This window comes from Physeter macrocephalus, chromosome 4, assembly GCF_002837175.3.
Source record: "Physeter macrocephalus isolate SW-GA chromosome 4, ASM283717v5, whole genome shotgun sequence".
Lineage (NCBI taxonomy): Eukaryota > Metazoa > Chordata > Mammalia > Artiodactyla > Physeteridae > Physeter > Physeter macrocephalus.
The window spans coordinates 114525163-114550187 of record NC_041217.1 but is presented as its reverse complement, the minus strand read 5'-3'; the positions used below and the strand labels follow the sequence as shown (position 1 = coordinate 114550187).

Below are 25025 nucleotides of genomic sequence, written 5' to 3'. Positions count from 1 at the left end.
GTGGTTTGCTCTCCTTTGCTCCATTTAAGCCCTTTCTCAAATGGCCCCCTGATAAACATCTTCACTTTCTATCGCATCTAAAATACCAGCCACCATCGTTCATTATCCCTCATTTTACTTTAATTTTTCAGCATAGCACTTAATGATACTACTTCAAATATATTATGCATTTATATTATGTTGTGGGTCTCCCTCATTCCATGGCAATTTGTTTTGTTCACCACTGTTAAAAAAAAATCCAAAAAAAAAAACCAAAAAACAAATCCAGCTTTCTAAAACATTGTGTCATTTCCACCTTTACAAATTTGAATCATTCCATATTTCCTAAAATTCTGATCGTCATATGGCACTGATAAATACAATGACCACATCCTGGTATCGCTATCCCATCACTCAATTTCTTCTATCACTCAGTTTTCAAATTTCACTAAGGGAGAAAAAAATCCTGCATAAACCTACATTTTTGTCAGTTAGACCCTGAGATAATATCCTTCAAGTGTCTGTATTTCAATGTGCACTTGCACAGAGCCAGGTCCCTGTTCCCAGCCCAATTTGCCTAGATCTCACCTTGCTATTTAAGGCATAAGGATGCAAAGAGCGAAGCAGATTGACAAGAGCTAAATTGTTACAATTGTGCTTGGCTTCGGGATGAAGGGAAGTATTGTATACACTGGAAATGTCAGTATTAAAAAATGTTTGCTCTTTGAGCTTTTATGCTGGGGGGATTTGAGATGCACTTAGCTCAATAGATTTTGTCCACATAAAGCACTTTTGTTGAAAATCTGCTTTTCTCCTGGTTGTTATTGTTAACCAAACAGCCTGCTTTTGTCAAAATTGTAAAGCAGTGGCTGTTTCTCTTTCCTCTCTCAACTCGCATTATATTTCCTGGCTTCTTTTACCTTCCTTCTCTTTTCATAATGAACTCACCTTGCTTCTAGACCGCCACCAATATCAACTCCCATTTCATTATTATATGCGTTTAGTTTCTGGTGAATTAGGCAAAAAATGACATAAATAAATAACTTATTCTAAGCAGTGATAACCTGACAGCACACTCTAATTCAAGACCTTCATAGCCTGCACATACATTTTTGACTCTCCAAGGTCATTTGTTGATCCAGCTTTGATTTCAGACAATGTGAAGAATTTAGGTTTTGTTTTGTGTAACTTTAATCTAGGCTATACTCTTTAAGGGAGAGGAGAGACAGATGTAGGAGAATTGAGCCACATTCATGTAGCCATGTTTTACTTACTAGAGGGAAAAATGAAAGAAACTGATCTCAGGACCCTTAAAGACTCTCAGTGCCATCCAAAGGAATATTTAATATGTGAGCACTGGAAATACAGCTACTGCAAATGAGGATATTAATGTTTAACTGTATTTCAATTTAATTTGTTTACATTTAAATGAGCACACGTGGCTAGTGGTGAGTGCATTGGACACTACCACGACAAGGGATAGAGGGATTGACCTAATGGAGTCAAGGAACAGGAATACATGATTTCCAGTCCCTTTATTTCTAGGAGATACAATTGGAAGGAATGGACACTGTCTTGCTACTTTTTGCTAACTTCTTACTTTGAATTCCCACTAAATATTGTTAAATGTAGGAAAGGGTAGGCTAGTATTAGCCATGTATGCCTGAGAGCTTCTAGATATATCCTACCATAAGGAAACATGCTGTTACTTGGAAAATAGCATGCTGTTACTTGGTATTTCCTTTGGATATAATAACTTCCTGTTTTATGCTGTTTCCATTTCTCTTTACTTGGCTGTCCTGAGAAATGTTTTATTTGGAATGAATAAACAAACAACCCATTAATTAATCAATTACTTTGTAACTTGGTAGCAATTTTCATTCATGGCTATAATCTACCTTTGCTGAAATTATTTTTTTCTTGTTTATAACACTAATCCTTCGTCGTGTATATTCAGTCTAGAGACTTGACTTGTTTAACATGATAATAAAAGTCAGCATGCACTAACACTGTGCATACTTCTTCTAAGTGCTTTGGATATAAATTTCTTTTATACTGCAAAGTAGATATTATTATTATTATCTCATCCTATGGATTAGAAAATAATATGCTGTTTTACCCACAGCCTTACGATTTGAGGACAAATATTTCAACTATATAAGAAATGCTGTAAGCACTTTACTTTTACATATATTGTATATCTCAGCTGTTACAAACTTAATTGTTATTTGAGAAAAGTTAATAATATTAATCCAATATTGAAATATAAATTAATGACTAACTGAAAAATCCATTTTTCTTTATTTAATTCATTGAATATATTTAGTCATGTGTATTATGCATTTTTGTCAGGGATGTGATAAGACAAAAAGATTATCAACTACTTTAGAAATTTTGGGGAAAATTGTGCCTAATAGTTTTCAAGGCAAATAGAAGAGAAACACCTCAGTAATTTCAGCCTAGCTAGTCACACAATTTTTATGAACTACCTATGTTTTACTCTAGTTGCTGAATCCTGACTTTCCCTTATTGTTTCCTTAATGATTTTATTCATTAATTTCTATTTTCCTCGATTTACTATTTTTGCTCATTACATTGTGTAAGACCCTGATAACCTATAGATAAAATATCTACAAACTGTGATTTAAGATAGTCATAATCTAGTAGGAACAATGGGCACAATAGAAGCATTTACTGAGGAAATATTTTAGATTGAACCAAAATAAAATGATTAAAATACTTTTTACAAATTAATAAATAATCACATCACTTTGTGATATTGCTATAGTCAAATATTCTAATGGATAATCTCATAGATTTAATCTTCTGAGCTAAGTCATCTCCTATACTCACTATACTAAACTCAAGGAGGATGGATATCACACGTAAGGCTTGAATATTTTGTAGTGCTGTTTCTCAAAACTGCTGACTATAAATATGTGTCGTCTGAGTTTACACTAGGCAATTATCCATGGAAGTCAAATATCCTCAAGTAACTGGATAAAACTGCCTTGTGATTGAGCATTTTCTAAATGGCAGAACAGCAGCAATTTATTTAATTTTTAAATTATAATTAGATTTTGTTCTTTGATTCTTTCACTGAATTACCATAAAATGTCTCTCTTTCCTGATACCAGTTTAAAGCATTGGTATTTTGAGCATTGTCCTTGGAGCAAGAAGATATTAATTGAACTCTCAGATTTCCCATAACAATAGTGTAAAATCATTGACAGGATATATATATATATATATATATATATATATATATAAAATTTGGTATACCTGCTATGTGCCAAACACCCTACTCAGTAATGGTCTTATTTTATTTAAATTAAACAAGTTTACATGGGTAGATACCTGGCAGGACTGGCATTCAATTTCATATATTTCTCTGAAGTATAAGCTCTTAATCATCAAAAATGTTTATCATTCATCTCCCTATGTCCTTCCCTCTTTTCTTTGCCCCTCATTTGCACTAAGCACATATTTTGGCCATTTCTTCAGTGCCCCTACTGGAAGTCCAGTTGAAAACCACATTTCTTCAAGAATAAATAAGCTCACGCACCAGGGAAAGGTTTGGACATGAACTTTGCTATCAGTGTTTTAACAGAGCAAAATGTGTTGTTAGGTTTACCCATGCTGGACTCTATGCAAGTGAATTTGTATATTTAATAGCAATAGAGACTCATGAAGAAATCTCCCTCACTCATAAAACTGTCCCTAAAATTTGCTGCCTGATTTAACAAATAAAATATGACACCTAGTTAAATTTGAATACCTACACTAAAAAAAAAAAAATAGTGACTGTTTATATGAAATTTAAATTGAACTGAGCATCCTATATCTTACCTGGCAACCTGAAGGAAAACAATCTTTCTCTCACAGGACTCAAACAATCATGATTACATATTTTAAAAAAGAAAAAAATATAGTAAATATGACCTTTTATTATCAACCAGTGACAAAACACTATACTGCTTTTCACACACCAGAAGCTGTGTATGAACTGATGGAGTTTAAGACCTGATGACAGTTTTCATGCCAGGGAGGCGTGTGGACACTTAGGCCCCATAAGGATACTGCACTGAAAGCTCCAAGCTGTGTGCTCCATCTCAGATTTCATGCTAATAAGGCAAACATAGCAGGTCCTCCCCAAAAATATTTCAGACAGTAGGTAACAGAGGAACCCAGGCCTGCAAATTTAGGTCAGAATTTTATGAACTCATGATTAGTGTGGTGCCAGGTTTCTATACCGTAAAATCTGTTTTACTTAATGCAAACCATTTTTAATACTTTAGATAAAGGTTTTCTTGAATTAAGTGTACATTTTCCCATTTCTGACTCACATATGATCTTTATTATTTGGTTCCCTCATCCAGAGCAGTGACTGAGCAGCCGGGCCAGCTAACTTTTTTCTGGATCCTTTGAAGAACTTCCTTTTTTTTTTTTTTTTTCTTGCAATAGGGTCATTTTTACTGATTGCAAATTTCTAGTGTCTCTTGCCAGTCTGAAAACTTTCTGCCTCTGTATAATTGGCCTCCTACTTTTTTCCTATCCCCCAGCAGTTTTATCCTGAGGCAGACACAATTTATTCTTCAATGCTTATACAAGAAGACTGTACACATCCTTGCCAAAAAGCAAGCCTTTGCCAGATGGAATTCCTGCATGGAGTTCTTTCAAAATCATGTCTTCTAACCAGAGGTGCAGCCAAAGAACAATCCAGGCAGCCGCGTTAGCTGTCATACTTTTCAAAGTCGCTGGCAGGCAGCCGAAAACACGGTCTGCCAAAGTCTCCACTTCCATTTTAACCAGGGCACAAGTCTTCAAGGACGTTCTCTCAACTCTCACAGCCACTTAGAAATGGTTCCAGAGGCTCTGCCAGTTTCCTGACTGAATGCAAGTTCCTGCTACTTTGAAAGTTTTTTAAAGGGAAACATCTGCTTCTCTATGGGTTTGGTTCAGTTTCCATTAAGGCAGTGAGCTTTCTTCATCTTTTATGAAATGTTAGTAATTTCAGCATCCATGTTTTAGCGGCTTGCCATATTTCAGCTTTTAAATATCAATATGTTTGTATTTTATGGAATTTTTAGGGAGCATTGGAGATTGATCTTTTGAGGCTTGCATCATCAGTGTGATATTAATTAGAGTCTAATCTATAGTATACCTTCTTTATTGTTTAGCTTCTCCTTTCTCCCCTGATCCCTGTTAGCCTTACACCATAGGTATGGTTCTATGTGAAAAACTTGATGAACCCATACATATACTTATTATTTATCTTAACTAAATATTTACTCTCATTATAATTTATTTTGGAATGATTCACCCATTGGCATAACTATCTGGCCTTTTGCTTTCTCATCTAAAACGTGAGACCTCTGACACCACTACATGACCTTGAATGTACATTCTAATTCTAAAACTCAAAGTCTTATTGTAATATTTGGATACCTGGAATTCTCTTTCCTGATAATTTTGCAAGAATATTTTCTCTACAACTTGTTTAAAAAGGTTTTACTCCATAAAGCATTAAATTGGCAAACAACAGTAAGGGAGTATCCAAAGAAATTAATTAGAATTGAAAGATGGGCTTTAGAAACTAGCTATCTTTTACTCTTGACGTTAAATATCTTTTTTTAAGCAAAATTCTTAAACTTGTTATTGGTTGAGTATACTGAAAAATATGTAGGCATTAAGTCAGTCATACCTATGTTGAATTTTCTGCTAAGTCACTTAATTTCCTCATTCATTCCACTTCTTTAATAAGTATTAATATGCCAGTAATTACCCAAACCACATCTATATTGCTGTTCTCTCCTGTGGGCCGAGATGACTTATACACCTCTCTATTGGACATTTCTACTAAAATGTTCCACAGGCAACTTGAACTTAATGTCTTATAATATGTACAGAACCTCACTCATCATTTTCTTCCTCATTTCTCTCTAGTCTGTTTCTCATCACTGGAAATGGTACTGCCATTTTCTAAGTAAAATATGCCAGAAACCTCCACATCATCCTTGATTTCTCTTTTTCCCTTACCTTCAGCATCTGAATAATCACCAAATCCTATCAAATTCTACCTTTTAAACCTCTCAGCAGTCTGTCTTTTTATTTCTATCCCATCACACTGCTGATTATACCTGGCAATTTCACTGCCATTTTTTTAACTGGTCCTTCAGCTTCAAGTCCCACTCTCTGTAATCCAGACTCCAGTCAGAAGCCAGAATGTTGCTTCTATAATATAAATATTAGCATGACACTCCTCTCCTTTAAAATTCTATATCAAAAGTCCTTAAAGTAGTTTAAAATACTTTTTATAATCTGGTTGCGGTTTATCTCTTCCACCTCATAAACTCTCACTCTGACTTTTTTGTTCCAGATATATTGAACTACTTACTGGTCTGAGGGCTTTCTTCTTGTGGCTTTTCTATGTGCTCTTCCTTAGAATACCCTCACTCCACATATATAGAACTAGTTCACTCTCACACTTACACTCCTACCTCCTGCTTTCTGTCCCAGGGAGGCCAATTTTGCAACTTACCTCTATACTTCTCCTACTTTCCAGCTTCTAGTAGAGTTCAGTTAACAGGCAGCACCAACGACAAAAGGTTGGAAGGAAGGAAATGAAGTCGAAGTCTGTACTCCCTGAGCTCCCTTGCTGCAGGGTTCCCATGGGTTGGTTGCCTCCCATGACCTTCCGTGAACTAAGGTCCTGGTTCCTATAAAGCAGCCTTCTCCTCCCTGGCTTTCTGTCTCCAAGTTCTAGTAACCTCTGCTTCCCTTTTCCCCTCCAGGCCTAGCACAGTGCCCTGCCCTCTCCCTTGTGGTGTCCTTATACCTTACTCAGGCGTTTAACATTGTCCCTTGATTAAACTTCCCTCAAAGTGTCTAATTCTGTGTTCAATCCATCTCCTGCAGGAAACTGACTGATACAGGGATCCTAATGTCAGTACTTGGACACACTTGTCTGGAGTTCAGAGGAAAGGTTAGCTCTACAGGTATACATTTTTGAATCATTGACAGTATGAAAAGTGCGAGTAGATTTAATGTCACAGTATTGAATGATTTTCCTAGGGGGAAAAGTGTAGATAAAAAAGAATAGCTGCTTAGGACTGAGCCCTGTCATTCCAGTGTGAGGATATTTAACAAATGGTGGTTTGGAGGAGATGAAGAGAAATGAGGTAAGTGAAAACCAGACAACTCCCCAAGGGAAGCCTCTCTGACAACACTCCATCCCTCCCCAATATGTTCAATGCCTTCTTGATATCTCCCAAAGTAGCTTATGTTGGTCTACATCTGCCCTAAGACTGCAAATTCCTTAATGATAGGACCACATGAATGTCCAAGAGTCTGTGTAAGCCAAGACACATAAGCATTCATCAGCAACACTGTGGGTAACTGCTTGGAGGAAAACACACCTTGCAAATACACACAGACAAACACGTCCACACACATCTTGACCAAAGGGAAAAACCAATAATGTGATTAAGTGTTCAAACATTTCTTAAAGAATACATACATTGTACATACACCTTACCCACCGTGCAGAGCAGCTTAGCTCACTCATTTGGTCCACATTGCCTAAACTCTGTCTTTTACCATAAGACCTTTGCTGTTCTTTTGCATAATTAAAAGATTTCATTCATTAAACTTCAAATATTCCTGTAATCGTTTTCAGTAAGGTGACTTCCCCTGCAACAAAATATAAAACCCAACAAAGCCCAAAAAAGCATTGAAATTATTGTTTTCCCAAGGCGTCAAATCCATGAACACTTTTTCAGGCCAGGTTATCCATTATGTTATTTGGGCTTCTATCTTGCTAAAAATCGGTGCTGGATAGACACTGCCAAGCATTTGGAATAGACAGCAGGTATGATTGTTGGAATGAGGGACTTAGAAAAACTACATTTCCTTTCTATAGCCAACAGTAGGGCTAATGAACTATTCTTTGTTATAACTATCACTGCAACTGCCACAGAAGAAGGATTCAATAAATTCTTCATTTTTGATTTTTTGGGAAGGATACACTAATGAAAAACTAGTAGGCTGATTAGAAAATAAACTAGATAATTACCTGAAAGATATTTGGAAAATTATGATTAAGACAGTGTGGAATGAGACAAATAGTTTGACACTTGACACAAAAAACAAGATAATATTTATATCCCAACTGCATTCTCAGGAAAGGGACCTGATTTTGACAATCCACTTGTTTGTTTTTTTCTACTGAGCTATTTGATGGATTTGGGAGGCTGGGTTATGAGGGAACGGATGAGATGCAGAGATGAAAAGAGGAGGCAGAGAAAGTAGGGCCCACAAGATATCAGAGGCTTTGTTCCACTTGGAGTACCCATTCTTTAATGCAAGAATTTTTAATAAATGATGCAGATTTTATAAAATTCATGATATGAGTGGATAGGTGTCTTGGTATGTGTACATAATCCTATAAAAGAGAGAAGTTTTATATTGAGAGTAAAATCAAGACTTTTAATGACAATTTAGTTGTTGGAAACAATAGAAATCATAAAGGCTTAAGCCCCAAGAATTCTTAAAGTTTATGTGATATAATTTTAAATTTCACAAGCAGTGGTCTTGGCAAGTTAGGATCCAGTGTTTCAGACAAGTTTTTCTGGATTTCCTAGTGACAAGTAAATCTGAGCAGATAACAAGTTTATATGAAAAAGAAATGAAAGTTCTTGGGCTATTGAAAATGTTGAGAAAAAATAACACTTTCTATAAATCTTAAAATGATTGATACGTACAATTTGGTCAACTCAACAGATCTGCATTAAGCATACTGACATGTAGGGTATAGCAGCTGAGAACATAAATGCTTGGGTCGAATCCCCGCTTTCAGGACTCTGGTCATGCAATTTGAGGCATGTTTTAAAATCTGCTCTATTTCAATTTGCTGATATTTAAAATGGAGATAGTAATAATATCTACTTTCTAGAACTGATAAAAAGACTTAAATTATTATAATAAAGCACCTAAGTTAGTGTCAGCTTCATAGAAAACCCATATTACATATTAGCTATTATTGATGGTGATAAAAACAAATGCAAATAACCCTTCTGCTATATAATGTGTACTTTATTAGGAAATAAAATAAGTGAAAATGAGGAAGCACTTTTCAAAAAATAAAACATGCTAATGTGATTTCAATGGATGAAAGTTATAAGAACCCAGATCACATCTTAATATAAAGATGTTTACCAAAATCAAAATTATCCCCAAATTGGAAAATAATGCACTTCATCTTGATTAATATTTTGTGGGAAAGCAGTGGTTCTCAACCATGACTGCACATTAAAATAATCTAGGGATATTTTATAAATAGACCTACTAAATGAGATAATCTACCAGTGATGCTGTGCACCTCTATTGTAATATACAACCAGGACTGAGAAACAGAGTTGCTGAACTAATTCCTGCACCGAGTGTGGGTTTGGACTAGCTTGTAATTAGTCTGATCTTTATAGGATAATATGATTCTGGTTTTATTAAACATTATGACATATGATTTTTTCAACCTTTTAACCTTGCTTTTTGACCTCTTTTTTGTATGGATTTTAGAGTAATTCTAGAACTATCTTTTGCTTGAATATATGCACAATTATTGTGGAAGATGTGTTGCTTTAACCTTAGGTTTTAAACTATATCCACTTAAAACTAAGAACTTAAAAGTTTGATTTGTTTTACTGGTGTTTTGACTATGAATTAGTTTTGTAGGACATGACGTTTTTCTGAAATAATTATTTCTAGAATAAGTTCCTCCAATTTATTTTTAAATTAAGAAGCTTAAAATCATGGCATTCAGAATATACACCCCGATTGATTACTGAAATGTGGTATATGCATTGCCTAATATGTAATCAGCATATTGTTGAGAAAGATTTCATACATAGTTTAAATTTTCATATTTTTGCTACATTTCAGTACCACAAGTTGTATTTTTCATTCAGTGACTGTCCTATCAAACCTAATACATATTTGTAAATCTTAATTCAAACTCAATGGGTATGGATCCATACAAGCTTAAATTGCAATTTCGCACAACTGTAGTTTTAAATTACAAATCATGAATGCATTTAATGTGCTCTGCTCTCTGGAAAGTGGCTTTAGAGAGCTATGTGCATAAAAGGTGGCACAAAACATTATAGGGCAAAGAGAACACATTTACTATCTTTTTGCTACTCACTAATAATTACTCCTAATTCTAATTTCTTATATTCCACACCATGACATCATTCTCTCCTAAAGATATAATTTTTCATTTTCTGTTATTTATGCTCCAAATCAAAGAATTTTATGAATATTCTAAATGTGTGCTGCCCTTAGGGAGACTGACCTCTGACAAATGCAGTTATAGGATTATATCATTAAAATTTAACATCATCTTGGTTAATAGGATTGCTCAGAGCTTATCAGCCCATCAGTATAGATGATCGCCCATGTGTTTTGTTGAGCAGATATCATTTATTCCAGAAAAGTCATTCAGTATGTAAAATCATTTCCTCTAATGACCAGTTTATCCACATTCGACTCTATATTATCCCCGGTACCAATCCAATCCTCTAAAATCATCTGGCTCTCTTTATTTCATCCTTCAGAGCAGTTACCTTTCCAAAACATAGATTGTATCATACCATCCCAGCCTCAAAAACCTACAAAAACTTCCCATTGCTTAAAGAGGGCAAAGTGACTCCTTAAAATGACCTTTTAAGTGTTGCATGCTCTCCCTTTGAATTGCAGTTCCTCCCACCCATGCCATTCCTCTTCACACTCTCCCGCAATTTTCTGCCAGGGATGTCCCCAGTTATCTGACTTTGCTCTGGATTTTCAACCATTCTCAAGTGTACTTTGTTTCTTTCTCTACTGGTTTATTGAAATCTCTAGCAAAGAAGGCTGTTTAGAAATCACAACTTCCTTGATCCCTTTTCTCTGAGGTTTACTTCTTTTTCTTCACCTCCACACTTGTCACTTATGCAGCACCTGAATATTCCACTAGATTTTTATTTCCTTGAACTCAATGCATTTTAAAGTTCTTGAGAATAGAGATTATGGCCTGTTTATCTTTGTATTGCTAAGACCTAGGACAATGCCTTATCCAAAAGTAATGCTCAAAATATGTGACCTGAAAAAACACTGATTAAGAAATCATTTCCCATTATGTCCTTTTGGAATGTTACAGTTTGTTTGAAACTGACATGCAAGTGAAAGCATACTAGTATATCATTGATAAGTGTTTGTGTGCAAGTGAAGATGTTATTCTGAGACCACTGTATATAATTCTGCATATCACTACATGATCTGTGGTTCTTCAAATACTCAATTACCTTATATTTCTAAGATCTTTCCAGGAAATATTAGAAAAAGAACTGATTTTTATTTAATACAGCACTTTTCTTGAATGATGCTTGAAATATTTCTAACCTTAAATGTCTTATTTTCATATAATTATTTTGATCAAATAAATATGTAATTTAATCATTATAAGCATGGACAATTTTGTCAAATTTAGCAGAAATCCTTCATTAAATACTAGAAGAAGGGGGCCTTCAAGATGGCAGAAGAGGAAGACGTGGATATCACCTTCCTCCCCACAAATACATCTACATGTGGAACCACTCCTACAGAACACCTACTGAATGCCAGGAGAAAACCTCAGACTTCCCAAAAGACTCCCTCAGGTGACCTACACACAGAGGCGGGGGCAAATCCAAAACTGAACTCCAGGAGCTGTGTGAACAAAGAAGAGAAAGGGAAATCTCTCCCAGCAGACTCAGAAGCAGAGGATTAAATCTCCACAATCAACTTGATGTACCCGGCATCTGTGGAATACCTGAATAGACAACGAATCATCCCAAATTGAGGCAGTGGACTTCAGGAATGCTTGTAGACTTAGGGTTGGCTTTCTGCATCTAATTTGTTTCTGGTTTTACGTTTATTTTAGTTTAGTATTTAGAGCTTATTATAATTGGTAGATTTATTTATTGATTTGGTTGCTCTCTTCCTTGTATATATATATATATATATATATATATATAATTTTCCATTTTCTCATTTTGTGAGGGTGTATGTGTATGCTTCTTTGCATGATGTTGTCTGTATACCTTTGCTTTTACCATTTGTCCTAGCGTTCTGTGTGACGGTTTTTTTTTTTTTTTTTACCTATAGTTTTTAGTGCTTGTTATCATTGATGGATTTGTTTTTTGGTTTGGTTGCTCTCTTCTTTTTCACTTCCTTTTCTTTTTCTCCCTTTTCTTCTGAGCCGTGTGACTGACAGGGTCTTGGTGCTCCGGCCGGGTGTCAGGCCTGAGCCTCTGAGGTGGGAGAGCCAAGTTCAGGATGTTGGTGCACCAGAGACTTCCAGACCCCACATAATTTAAAACAGTGAAACCTCTCCCAGAGATCTCCATCTTAATGATAAGATCCACCTCCACTCAACGACCAGCAAGCTCCAGTGCTGGACACCCTATGCCAAACAACTAGCAGGACAGAAACACAACTCCACCCATTAGCAGAGAGACTACCTAAAATCATAATAAGTTCACAGACACCTCAAAACACACCACCAGGCATGGCCTTGCCCACCAGAAAGACAAGATCAAGACTAATCCACCAGAACACAGGCATCAGTCCCCTCCACCAGGAAGCCTACATGATCCAATGAACGAAAATACCCACTGGGGGCAGACACCAAAAACAATGGAAACTACAAACCTGCAGCCTGTGAAAAGGAGACCCCAATCACAGTAAGTTAAACAAAATGAGAAGACAGAGAAATATGCAGCAGATGCCTGCAGCCTGTGGAAAGGACACCACACACACAGAAAGTTAGACAAAATGAGATGACAGAGAAATATGTTACAAAAGAAGGAACAAGATAAAAACCCACAAGAACAACTAAATGAAGAGGAGATAGGCAATCTACCTGAAAAAGTATTCAGAGTAATGATAGTAAAGATGATCCAAAATCTTGGAAAAAGAGTGGAGAAAATACAAGAAACGTTTAACAAGGACCTAGAAGAATTAAAGAGCAAACAAACAGTGATGAACAACACAATAAATGAAATTAAAAATTCTCTAGAGGAAATCAATAGAAGAATAACTGAGGCAGAAGAACGGATAAAGGACCTGGAACATAAAATAGTGGAAATAACTACTGCAGAGAAGAATAAGGAAAAAAGAATCAAAAGAATTGAGGACAGTCTCAGAGACCTCTGGGACAACATTAAATGCACCAACATTCAAATTATAGGGGTGCCAAAAGAAGAAGAGAAAAAGAAAGGGACTGAGAAAATATTTGAAGAGATTATAGTTGAAAACTTCCCTAACTTGGGAAAGGAAATAGTCAATCAAGTCCCAGAAGTGCAGAGAGTCCCATAGGATAAATCCAGGGAGAAACATGCCAAGATACGTATTAATCAAATTATCAAAAATTAAATACAAAGAAAAAATATTAAAAGCAGCAAGGGAAAGGCAACAAATAACATACAAGGGAATCCCCATAAGGTTAACAGCTGATCTTTCAGCAGAAACTCTGCAAGCCAGAAGGGAGTGGCAGGACATATTTAAAGTGATGAAAGGGAAAAACCTACAACCAAGATTACTCTACCCAGCAAGGATCTCATTCAGATTTGACAGAGAAATTAAAAGCTTTACAGACAAGCAAAAGCTAAGAAAATTCAGCACCACTAAACCACCTTTACACCAAACGCTAAAGGAACTTCTCCAGGCAGGACACACAAGAGAAGGAAAAGGCCTACAATAACAAACCTAAAACAATGAAGAAAATGGTAATAGGAGCATACATATAGATAATTACCTTAAATGTAAATGAATTGAATGCTCCAACCAAAAGACATAGACTGGCTGAATGGATACAAAAACAAGACCCGTATATATGCTGTCTACAAGAGACCCACTTCAGACCTAGGGACACATACAGACTGAAAGTAAGAGGATGGATAAAGATATTCCATGCAAATGGAAATCAAAAGAAAGCTGGAGTAGCAATTCTTGTATCAGACAAAATAGATGTTAAAATAAAGGCTATTACAAGAGACAAATAAAGACACTACATAATGATCAAGGGATCAATCCAAAAAGAAGGTATAACAATTGTAAATATTTATGCACCCAATATAGGAGCACCTCAATACTTAAGGCAAATGTTTACAGCCATAAAAGGGGAAATCAATAGTAACACAATAATATTACGGGACTTTAACACACCACTTTCACCAATGGACAGATCATCCAAAATGAAAATAAATAAGGAAACACAAGCTTTAAACAATACATTAAACAAGATGGACTTAATTGATATTTATAGGACATTCTTCCAAAAACAACAGAATACACTTTCTTCTCAAGTGCTCATGGAACATTCTCCAGGATAGATCATATCTTGGGTCACATATCAAGCCTTGGTAAATTAAAGAAAATTTAAATCATATCAACTATCTTTTCTGGCCACAATGCTATGAGACTAGATATCAATTACAGGAAAAATCTGTAAAAAATACAAATACATGGAGGCTAAACAGTACACTACTAAATAACCAAGAGAGCACTGAAGAAATCAAAGAGGAAATCAAAAATACCTAGAAACAAATGACAATGAAAACACAACAACCCAAAACTTATGGGATGCAGCAAAAGCTGTTCTAAGAAGGACGTTTATAACAATACAATCCTACCTCAAGAAACAGGAAACATCTCAAATAAACAATGTAACTTTACACCTAAAGCAATTAGAAAAAGAACAACAACAACAACAAAAAAAAAACCAAAGTTAGCAGAAGGAAAGAAATCATAAAGATCAGATCAGAAATTATTGAAAAAGAAATGAAGCAAAAGATAGCAAATACCAATAAAACTAAAAGCTGGTTCTTTGAGAAGATAAGCAAAATTGATAAACCATTAGCCAGACTCATCAAGAAAAAAAGGGAGAGGACTCAAATCGGTAAAATTAGAAATGAAAAACCTCATCAAGAAAAAAAAGGGAGAAGACGCAAATCAGTAGAATTAGGAATGAAAAAGGAGAAGTAACAACTGACACTACAGAAATACAGAGGATCATGAGAGATTACTGTAAGCAACAATATGCCAATAAAGTAGACAACGTGGTAGAAATGGACGAATTCTTAGAAAAGCACAACCTTCCAAGACTGAACCAGGAAGAAACAGAAAATATAAACAGATGAATCACAAGCACTGAAATTGAGACTGTGATTTAAAATCTTCCAACAAACAAAAGCCCAGGACCAGATGGCTTCACAGGCGAATTCTATCAAACATTTAGAGAAGAGCTAACACCTAACCTTTTCAAACCCTTCCAAAATATAGGAGAGGCAGGAACACTCCCAAACTCATTCTATGAGGCCACCATCACCCTGATACCAAAACCAGACGATGTCACAAGAAAAGAACATTACAGGCCAATATCACTGATGAACACAGATGCAAAAATCCTCAACAAAATACTAGCAAACAGAATCCAACAACATATAAAAAGGATCATACACCATGATCAGGTGGGGTTTATCCCAGGAATGCAAGTATTCTTCAATCTATGCAAATCAATCAATGTGATACACCATATTAGAAATTGAAGAAGAAAAACCATATGATCATCTCAATTGATGCAGAAAAAGCTTTCGACAAAATTCAACACCCATTTATGATAAAAACCCTCCAGAAAGTAGGCATAGAGGGAACTTACCTCAACATAATAAAGGCCATATATGACAAACCCACAGCCAACATCTTTCTCAATGGTGAAAAACTGAAACCATTTCCACAAAGATCAGGAACAAGACAAGGTTGTCCACTCTTCCCACTATTATCCAACATAGTTTTGGAAGTGTTAGTCACAGAAATCAGAGAAGAAAAAGAAATAGAAGAAATCCAAATCAGAAAAGAAGAAGTAAAGCTGTCACTGTTTGCAGATGACATGATACTATACATAGAGAATCCTTAACATGCTACCAGAAAACTACAAGAGCTAATCAATGAATTTGGTAAAGTAGCAAATATAATAAATATTTAATGCACAGAAATCTCTTGCATTCCTATACACTAATGTTGAAAAATCTGAAAGAGAAATTAAGGAGACACTCCCATTTACCACTACAACAAAAAGAATAAAATACCTAGGAATAAACCTACCGAAGGAGACAAAAGACCTGTATGCAGAAACAGAAAATTGAAGTAGCAAAGAAGAATGAAGAGAAGCACACAAACTTTGTTTTATGTGCTCCCTTATAATATAAAATAAGGGAGCTGCTTTTTACAATATATATGTGGATATTTGATTAGTAACCCAGATATTTGAAATTTATTTCTATTACTTGTGAACAGTTTCAAATCACCAAGATATTTTATCATTTTTTTCTTAATATTAACTAGTGAAAAGAGATTACCTTTTCATGAGTAACTACTATGTACCAGGTTCTCTTCCAGACAAACTATAAGTACTATTCTTTCAAAGTTTATATTGTCTTAGTTTGCAGATGGGAAAATAACAGCTATAATTTTCTCTTTTCATCTTGTGAAATATTTTTAAGCCCCATAGTATACTCTATTCCCTAAAACCAACCCAAATACTCCATAGAAATAAGAAAGCTCTACAGCTGATGTGTGAAAGCAGAAGGTAAAGATTCAACAGAAAAAAAATATAAAACAAGATGAAAAATTATTAAGCCTGTGGAAAATATGAATAGAAGACAAGATATATATATTTTCTTCCTTATTCTATGTGTAGTGTGATTACCTTCTATAAGAAGATAAAAGGATTTATAAATGTCAAATGCATACTGACTGACTATTTGGGGCTTGTATGTAAGAGCTGAAATCAACTCTATGAAGTTGTATTTCACAAAAATCTATGCATAGTTCTCAGGGTACAGCAATATGAAGAACCCCAATAGTAAGAAAATGACTGCAGTGACTTAGCTGTAGGAAATGAGCTATATCACTGAATGGACTCCTTAGTATTGAATAACTTATGGAATTTTCTAAGGATTGTAGATAATTATTTTATTGGATCATGAACCTGCCTTGTCAAATGCAAGATATTTTTATGGGAAAATTGGACTCTGAAAATAGCCCAGACATAGCATTCTCTTTTAAATGAAGAATGGGTATAAGGGCACACTAAAACACAACTTAAAGCAATGGGAAACACAAATCCTGACTGCAGCAAATAGACCATACTGCTATATGGGAATCGAAATAAAATACCACTAAGACTGGAGATGATACAAGTTATTTAAATATATATATTATTTGGCATAGGCAAATGGTGAGTTTGTATATATCTTTAGTCCTACCTTACCAATATGTCTACTTACAGTTTATCTATTCATAGCATATTTGATGTAATAATATATATTTATTTTAAAACTTTAACATAGTGCAGTAAAAAATGTCCACATTTGTTTCACTATAAACTCATTGCTAAATTGCCATAAAATTATGTATTTTACCGAGAAATACTCAACACTGGGGAAAAATAAGAAGATTTGCTTCTTATTCTCACTAACTAGAAGTTAACTTAGAGTTCTTAATTGCATCTAACTTTAGCTGTTCTAAGCTAAAATTAATTAGTTAGTTAATAAGTTAGTTCTTAATAGAATCTAACTTTAGCTGTTCTAAGCTAAAATTAATTTTTGAAGCTGAGCTCACAAAATTGAAAGAAGCAGGAATACAAGACAATCCACCAGAAGTTCCTGTTTGGCAGGTAATCTCGTCAGGATGATGCTATGGGGCAACATGTTCCTTCCACTCCTTTTATCTTTGCTTCACTCACTGAAGATTAAGTGTTTAAGGTGGAACAGCTTGTGACTAAGCTGAGGTCACAAGCCTGTCCCTTAGTTGTCAAAGGATGGGAACAGGGAGGATTTGTTTTTTCTGCTTCTACCATGGGAGGCAGATGACTGCCTTCCATAAAACCAGGCACTGTGCAGGTTCATCAATGCAAGAATTAGGGTTATAAATGCCAGCCATGAGAACCTTTGGGAACATTTAGATATTATTGAGATGATGTAAAGACCACTACAATACTGGAGAAAGAAGGGATCCTTGGGGGAAAAGCAGCAGTGACAGGAAAGATAGTTCACATTAGCTTGATTTTAAAGAGAAATTTCCAGTAGGTGGGCCAGGAAGGCAGACATTTCTGCTGAGAGGTTAATCAAATGGAGGCTGGGTAAAGGATAGATGACTGAATCCATACTTAAAGAAAAGTAAAAATCATGAATTCTTACAGAAAAAGTTAAGGAAGTTAAAATCAAAGGCACAATTTACAAGTGCATGTAAAAGAGAAAGTAAATGAGAAAGACACAGTGGCACAGGATGATGTTCTTATTGCTTTCATTTTTAATGACAAACAGTGTTAGTTCACTGATGATTTCTAACGGCATCAAATGCTTTGAAGATTTGGCATAGAGAATGATTTGCATTAGTATCAAAAATATTACAGGATGCCGATTCTTTGGTTTTAATATTGAGGGAAACTTTAATGACATCATTCAGCCTTCATTTCTCAATGCTTCTAAAATGCTTTGCTCATTCTCTGTTATAAACCGTTATGTTATTTGAGGGCTATTAATATACCTCTCCCTTAATTTGTAAATTCCTTGAGGGTGAAGAATTAACCTCATGCAATTTAACATCAGAGCATCTAGCACAGAGTTAGCATTTAGACAGGTGTACAATAGATGTCAGATGAGCTCATAAGATGCATATGAAAAGTGTGTGTGTGGTGGGGAGAATGCTCCCTGAGTCCATGTTTTCACCAGTTCCTAGCCTCAAAAGTTTGACACATTCTAACTGGGATAATAATTTTTCCAGTAGGGAATATTAACACAAAATCTGAAGCTAATTTTTTTCTGATTAATCCTCTTAATTCAGTTCAACAAGCAATTATTGCATCGCTTGACTGTCAGGCATGGTGCCAAGTACCAGGAATACATATATTAATAAAACCTCCTTCTTCCCTTAAGAAACCTACAATCTAATCCGAGTTCATCTTTATCAGATTTCTGAGCTCCAACCAAGATGTGCTGATGCTGAATTTCTAAGGATATAGCATGGGACTCTGATTTAAATAAGCCTATGTGCATTTCTTCATAGTTGTCCATTTTATTGGCATATAGTTGTTTGTAGTAGTCTCTTATAATCCTTTGTATTTCTGCAGTGTCAGTTGTGATTTCTCCTTTTTCAATTCTAATTTTATTGATTTGCATCCTCTCCCTTTTTTTCTTGATGAGTCTGGCTAAGGGTTTATCAATTTTGTTTATCTTCTCAAAGAACCAGCTGTTAGTTTTATTGATCCTTGCTATTGTTTTCTTCATTCTATTTCATTTATTTCTGCTCTGATCTTTATGATTTCTTTCCTTCTACTGACTTTGGGTTTTCTTTGTACTTCTTTCTCTAGTTGTTTTAAGTGTAGGATTAGATTGTTTATTTGAGATTTTTCTTGTTTCTTGAGATGACCAGGACATGGAACCAACCTAAATGGTCTTAGTTAGATGAATGGATAAGGAAGATGTGGCACATATATACAGTGGAATATTACTCAGCCATTAAAAGAAATGAAATTGAGTTATTTGTAGTGAGGTGGATGGACCTAGAGTCTGTCATACAGAGTGAAGTAAGTCAGAAAGAGAAAAACAAATACCGTATGCTAACACATATATGTGGAATAAAAAAAATGGTACTGATGAACCTAGTTGCAGGAAAAAAGAGGTAGACATAGAAAATGGACTGGAGGACATGGGGTGGGAGGGCGAAGCTGGGGCAAAGTGAGTGTAGCACTGACATATATACACTACAGAATGTAAAATAGTTAGCTGGTGGGAAGCAGCAGCATAGCACAGGGAAATCGACTCAGTGCTTTGCGATGACCTAGAGGGGTGGGATAGGGAGGATGGGAGGGAGGCTCAAGAGAGAGGGGATGTGGGGACATGAGTATGATTATGTCTGATTCACTTTGTTGTGCAACAGAAACTAACACAGTATTGTGAGGCAATTATACTCCAATAAAGATCTACTAAAAATAAATAAATAAATAAATAAATAAATAAGCCTATGTGATTCTCAGATATATTAAATCTTGAAAATCAGAGTCTCAGTAGAAGATAGACTATAACTTTTATGAAAACAGTCATCAATCTTCAAAGACAAACGAGGTGAAAAAGAGAAAGTTCACTAGAGAAGAGATCTTACAAAGTGCATCCAAAGGTTTTGTGGGTCTTTGGAAATTCTGAAATGGGTGTGAACAGAAATATTTAAAATGGTATATAATTTCCATGGACAGGTGACCAAAGTCAAGCTGGTTTCTGCAGAATTTTACAATACATATAAATACATATGCATATATATATGTATATATGAAAACTGAATTAACAGTGTGAAAGAAAACAAGAAAAAGGGAAACTTTTCATAATTTTCTCCATGTCATATCAAATTTGGATAATTCATCACAACTGCCATAATTTGCAATATGTATTCAGAAAAGCTCCTCTATTAAAATAAGAAAGGTGACCCAGGTCTCTGTCACGAGGAATTGTTGGCAGGGGAGTTATATGCAGCAAAATCTGTCTTTTGTTTCTATGTCAGAGAGAAAAGCAGATTGATACTAAATCAATTGTATTATTTTAAACAAAGAGGAAAAGCAATGTCTTCACAATGGAAGAAGAGTATGACAAAAACACACTTATCTGAAACAGCAGTTTGATGTCCAGAATATTATTGGATATTGCAATTTCTATAAAACAGAACCAATTGTACAGCTTTGAAAGAATTTACCAATTAATGTCTGGTTGTGAATGTAAAACAGATATGAATCTTATTTCAATTCTCTATGTGTTAAGTATCTTTTATAATAAGAAAGCAATCACTTTTATGAGTATAATCTACTGTTATTTTCAGAATAATTGCATGATTTGATCAGAATCTGCATCACTGAGTGTATATAAATTTAATATATATGTGTTTTTTATGGAGTATGACCAAGATATTACAATGCAGTAGAAAAAGCAGATAAAAAAAGACATGAGATTATGTATGAACCTTGAAATTTTGTTTTCAAATAGACTAGATCTCTGCTACTGCAAAAAGGTATTTCTAATAAAAAGGATAGTAAGATGAGTAAGGATTGGACACAGGTTAGGATAAGCAGGATAGGCAGCAAAAGAATATCAAGAAATAAATCTGGCTGGGACCAAGATTGAGATATTTCATATGGATAAAGGTTTTATTAGTTCTCTTACAAGGAGGATTTGGAACCTAATACAAAATTCAGTGTATATTGTCTATAATGGTGGATGAGGTAACTTTTAGTAATTATTACACATTTTAAATTTATCATATTAGAGATATAATGTAGAGACAATTGAGAATTCTTAATATATAAGAAGATCTAATTTAATTGAGAATTCTTAATATAAAATACAACGTTTTCTTTATAAAATTCAAGTTAAAAAATACTCTAGGCACATTCTTAAAAAGATATCTAGACCAAGTCGACTTCAAGTTAGTATTTTGGTGAATATATTTGTGTTTAGATTGAGGAGTCCACTATAAAATTTTGTCTTCACAAAATTTATTCCTTTCTGACAAAGACCTTGTCAACTGGAAACAGTGCCAATAAATGAAAAGGATTTTTATAGAACAAGCATGGAACAAGATTCTCTTTATACAAAACTATTCTTTCATGTCATATTTAATTTGTTTACATCTTGCCCAGTGAAAGGTGGTTTAAGAGTCAAAAAATGTACTTAAAGGGATAATCTCTGAATAGATCAGAGCTTGTAAACTAAGGTAACCGTAACCATACTCTGGTGACTGCTGGGCTTTCAGGTGTGTCAATTTCTAGACATTTCACAGAAAACTGAGAAATAGTCTCTTCTCTTGACTCCTTCTCTAATACTTAACAACTGATAGCTTATTATAAAGTTAATGTCAGTGTGGTGATGATTTATTCAAATATGTAAGCTGGGATGAAGTGAGAGGGTGGCATGGACATATATACACTACCAAATGTAAAATGGATAGCTAGTGGGAAGCAGCCCCATAGCACAGGGAGATCAGCTCGGTGCTTTGTGACCACCTAGAGTGGTGGGAGAGGGAGGGTGGGAGGGAGGGAAATGCAAGAGGGAGGAGATATGGGGATATATGTAAATGTATAGCTGATTCACTATGTTATAAAGCAGAAACTAACACACCATTGTAAAGCCATTATGCTCCAATAAAGGTGTTTTAAGAAAGAAAAAGGAATACTTGTTGAAGCATCCATATACCATGTTAAACCTTTTGTATTATTTATAAGATTTGATAAGGAAACTATTGGGACACCATCAGTAATTTTAAAAAACAATGGAAGAACTGTTAAGTCATCGGCCAAAATGTTTTCCAATATAAAAAAGGTACTTTAACATGATATTTTTATAATCTATTCCCTAAGAGTTAGAGGCTTACTCAAAAATATGTCTTTTAAATTCAAAGATAGGGAAGATATGTCTTTAATCATCCAAGATTTATACAGAGCATCAAATGGAACAGGAGGAAAAGAAGGAAAAGCAGAAGTTTAACCTACAGGCTTAGCAAGTCCACACAGTGGACAGAGCTTTCATTTTTCTCTTGACTGTTCTGAGCACAGGTTCTGTCAGCACAGGTGTGATGCTAGAGCTCATCTAAATGTGTCTGCATTTCCCTGCACCTGTGGATCACCATCAGGCCAATGAAAAAAAGAAAAAATGCCTTCCCTACAGTTTTACTTGAATACGTTGCAATTTATTCAGGCTTAATGAGGTAAAAGAGAAAAGCCTCCGGGACAGTCTGCTCCTAAAAATCGGGCTTTTTCTTGTTACCTCAACAATGAACTTCTTCTGTTATCAATATGAAAGAAAAGGTGACATTTTATGACTCATGGGTACCTTCATGTTAGCCATAATAATATGTTAGTTCCATGCGTGGGGTAAATAACAGCTAAATTGAGTGAAGATATGTTATTTTTAATCACAGTGCTGTCACTCCATTTCTGTGTTACTCAGATGCAGTAACAAAAATATTCTCAGTAGATGCTATATAGAATGCTTCAGTTATGAAGTGGTTGAATAAATCTCATCATTATGCAAGAGAATGGAATTAGAGTAAAAGAACTTTGAGATTATGGTTGAGACACTATGGTACTCGAATAGTGAAAAAGGTCATGAGAGACTCACCGACAATTTAAGTCTCAGAAAATATGCCTTATTAATAAGCTATGACTCTAAATAATCATTATAAATAACATACTGTGGTATTTTTTTCTCTAGGAGAGGATTAAAAGTTCAGATCCAAAGAAGACTGGCAAACATGAAAGAGGGTGGCAAAATAATATTTACTGGATCACAGAATGATTTATTTTAGAGAAATGTTCTCAGTTGTAGAATTCGTTGTAGCACATTTTTGCCTGTAGTAAGTAAATGCCATGGTTATAATATGGTTAAGTTAGGGGTAAAATCAAAATAATACATGGGCCAGGTCTCACACCATAGTATTGAAAGCATATATTGAAGATGTCATAATTGATCTATGACGCCATTATGTGTGTGTAGCAGGATGTTTACAATAAGTCTGCTGGGTCAGTCATATTAAAATTACATGTTACATATGTGTATTTTAAAAATACATATGGATACCCATCTACTATACATGTTATACATACATACATAAAACATAAAATATATAAGCACTTTAACATTTATATATTGTGAATATCTACATATATATTCTGAGTATGTGTGTGTGTGTGTGTGTGTGTGTGTGTGTGTATCCCCAGGAAAGCATACTTATTTCCAGGACATATGGGAAATTGTTATTCATGTTTCAATTCAATAATAGTTTTTCTATGATACCTTTTTTGTCGACCTCTTTCATTCCCCCTACCCAGAAGACTGAACACTATCGTCTTGGCAGTCTTATCCCTGCCAGTTCATGCTTTTAAGTGACAGCAAAAATAGAACTCAGGTGTGCTTATTTATTTTCTTGCATGTGTGCCTTTCCCTATTAGACCATAAACATCTCCAGAGCACAAATCATATTAATTCATCCTTTTGACAGAATGTTTAATGCTTACAGAGTGCTCAGTAGTTATTTGTGGCTAATTACGCTATTAATTAACTATTTAATAAATGTCTATTAAGTGCCAGGCTCTGGAAATACAATAGTGAACGAAATAGACATGGCTCAAATGCCACTAAGAACCTATGAAAGCAAAATACCTGACTCTGGACGTCACTCAGGGAAAGCTTCCCTAAGGAAATGAGTTTTCAGTTACAAAATCAATTTTATGTAAAACTTAATTGAGTCATAGGTTTGGGAGCATGTCCAAAGGCCTTGAGTAGAAAGAGACATGGCTTCATTCGGAAACTTTGACTTTAACAGATTTAAAAGACTTAAAAAAAAAATTCAGCCTACAAAATAAGGATTACAGTAGATTAACTCTGCTGAAAGCCTCTGTCCTACTATTTTGTAGAACCGAAAATTTGTATTAGTATGTGCAATACATATACAAGGAGTTTCTCTTTGGCTTCTTAGTGTTATTTGGTTTCCACGAGATACATGTAGGCAGAATATGAATATGGTCATTCCCATCTGAGAGGCCAAATTTCTGCTGTTGTCTCTGTCCAATAGTCAGGATCTAACTTGAAGTTACTCCCTTCTGTCTGCTAACAGCATCCCTTCTGCTCAGTTTGCATGGGGCCCTTCCTTCTCAGGTCACCACAGAGCAGCTGCTTTGGGGTCCTGCTGTTATCCTTCTTCCCAACACGTCCAGCTCAGCACTCTGAGAGGCAGTAGGCAATGTTTAATATTGGTGGACTGGCTGAATTCCAGGAACATATCTTGCCATTGGATCAAAAGAATGGTAAAAGATGAGAAACAGATGATATAATTAAAGTGCTAAGATAATCAGAATGAAGAAGTAATACAACTGGCAGAGAGTAGACATTAAAATAAAGACATTGATTTAGTTATTAATAAAACAGTAA

General features: G+C 35.0%; 1 long non-coding RNA gene across 4 annotated transcripts in view; it reads left to right on the top strand.

Annotated features, from left to right (window-relative positions):
* Positions 1-25025, top strand: part of LOC129392083 (uncharacterized) — a 55817-nt gene that overhangs the window by 16191 nt on the left and 14601 nt on the right. For 2 of the 4 annotated variants that reach the window (XR_008617222.1, XR_008617221.1), the window contains exon 3: positions 6898-6977. The exons of the other annotated variants lie outside the window; for them this stretch is intronic. This is a non-coding gene — a long non-coding RNA (uncharacterized lncRNA). The remainder of the gene's footprint in view (positions 1-6897; positions 6978-25025) is intronic. 4 annotated transcript variants of the gene reach the window in all.